Genomic DNA, 2500 nt, shown 5'->3' with positions numbered 1-2500 from the left:
AAAATCCAACACAGCCAAAAATTAAAAATAAAAAATTTTTTTAAAAATTAAAAAAGAAAAAGAAAAAATAAACAAACAAACAAACAAACAAACAAACAAACACAAAAAAAGAAGACTGGAGTGGCTTCCATCCCCCGCCCCCCTGGCCTCTGGCCTCTGGCCCATGATCTAGCATCCCCTGCCCTCCTCCCACTGTAACACCTCCCTCCGTCATTCAAAAATTAGCCCCGCCCACCCAGGCCGGCCCAGCCATCTGGTCGACCTCTTAAAAAACGAGCGACCGGCAGGTGGCGCCCGACAACCGGCAGTCGAGTGAGCGGGCCGCATCGGAATCGGGAGCAGCAGGGCGGCGGGGACACGAAGACGAACCCGATCCTCCTGGTGCGCATTTCTCCGCTCAGTGACGGCCGCGGACGGGGCACTGGGGACCTGGGGACCTGGGGACCTGGGGACCTGGGAACTGGGACCTGGGACCTAGGACCTGGGACCTAGGACCCGGAAGCATTTTTCTCCAACGTCCCTGCGATTCCACGGAAGGTGGACAGCAGGGAGGCCTCAGCCGGCACGAGTACGTCGAGAGCTAGAGTTTCCTTCTGTTGTCCTCGTTGTCGTTTTCCCCTCGCTGCCGCCGCAACGGAGGACCGTCCACCGGCGAGGAGAATAAAAATAGAGTACTATTTAAACTTCAGTGGTTCTCGTTTACACGTTTAATCTTAATAAAAAGAGACGAACTCGGCACACCGATCGTTCAGGACACAAGTAGAGGATAGGTATCTGAGGCCCACGGAGCCCAAGTCCTCGGGGGGAGAACTGGTCGACCCGGCGGCCGGGGGACCCCGGAGACGACGGAGCCCAAGTCCAGGTCCCGGTCCCGGTCCAGGTCCAGGTCCAGGTCCACGTCCACGTCCAGTTCCCGGTCCAGGTCCAGGTCCATGTCCAGGTCCCGGTCCCGGTCCCGGTCCAGTTCCAGGTCCAGGTCCAGGTCCAGGTCCAGGTCCAGGTCCAGGTCCATGTCCATGTCCATGTCCAGGTCCCGGTCCCGGTCCGGTTCCAGGTCCAGGTCCAGGTCCAAGTCGAAGTCCAAGTCTAAGTCCAATTCCAGGTCCGCGGGGAGAACTGGTCGACCCGGCGGCCGGGGGACCCCGGAGACGACGGAGCCCAAGTCTAGGTCCCGGTCCATGTCCATGTCCAGGTCCAGGTCCATGTCCATGTCCAGGTCCAGGTCCAGGTCCAGGTCCAGGTCCCGGTCCAGGTCCATGTCCAGGTCCAGGTCCCGGTCCCGGTCCGGGTCCGGGTCCGGGTCCGGGTCCGGGTCCGGGTCCATGTCCATGTCCAGGTCCAGGTCCAGGTCCAGGTCCAGGTCCAGGTCCCGGTCCGGGTCCGGGTCCGGGTCCGGGTCCATGTCCATGTCCAGGTCCAGGTCCAGGTCCCGGTCCCGGTCCCGGTCCGGGTCCGGGTCCGGGTCCGGGTCCGGGTCCGGGTCCATGTCCAGGTCCATGTCCATGTCCAGGTCCAGGTCCAGGTCCAGGTCCCGGTCCGGGTCCGGGTCCGGGTCCGGGTCCGGGTCCGGGTCCATGTCCCGGTCCCGGTCCCGGTCCCGGTCCAGGTCCATGTCCATGTCCATGTCCATGTCCAGGTCCAGGTCCAAGTCGAAGTCCAAGTCTAAGTCGAAGTCCAAGTCCGCGGGGAGAACTGGTCGACCCGGCGGCCGGGGGACCCCGGAGACGACGGAGCCCAAGTCTAGGTCCCGGTCCATGTCCATGTCCATGTCCATGTCCATGTCCATGTCCATGTCCATGTCCAGGTCCATGTCCGGGTCCGGGTCCGGGTCCGGGTCCGGGTCCGGGTCCGGGTCCGGGTCCATGTCCAGGTCCAGGTCCAGGTCCAGGTCCCGGTCCCGGTCCAGGTCCAGGTCCAGGTCCAGGTCCAGGTCCCGGTCCGGGTCCGGGTCCGGGTCCGGGTCCGGGTCCGGGTCCGGGTCCATGTCCGGGTCCGGGTCCGGGTCCGGGTCCGGGTCCGGGTCCGGGTCCGGGTCCCGGTCCAGGTCCATGTCCAGGTCCAGGTCCCGGTCCCGGTCCGGGTCCGGGTCCGGGTCCGGGTCCGGGTCCGGGTCCATGTCCATGTCCAGGTCCAGGTCCAGGTCCAGGTCCAGGTCCAGGTCCAGGTCCCGGTCCGGGTCCGGGTCCGGGTCCGGGTCCATGTCCATGTCCAGGTCCAGGTCCAGGTCCCGGTCCCGGTCCCGGTCCGGGTCCGGGTCCGGGTCCGGGTCCGGGTCCGGGTCCATGTCCAGGTCCATGTCCATGTCCAGGTCCAGGTCCAGGTCCAGGTCCAGGTCCCGGTCCGGGTCCGGGTCCGGGTCCGGGTCCGGGTCCGGGTCCATGTCCCGGTCCCGGTCCCGGTCCCGGTCCAGGTCCATGTCCATGTCCATGTCCATGTCCAGGTCCAGGTCCAAGTCGAAGTCCAAGTCTAAGTCGAAGTCCAAGTCCGCGGGGAGAACTGG

The sequence above is a fragment of the Eschrichtius robustus genome, unplaced genomic scaffold (assembly GCF_028021215.1).
Source record: "Eschrichtius robustus isolate mEscRob2 unplaced genomic scaffold, mEscRob2.pri scaffold_597, whole genome shotgun sequence".
Taxonomy (NCBI): Eukaryota; Metazoa; Chordata; class Mammalia; order Artiodactyla; family Eschrichtiidae; genus Eschrichtius; species Eschrichtius robustus.
This window is presented reverse-complemented; position numbering follows the sequence as displayed.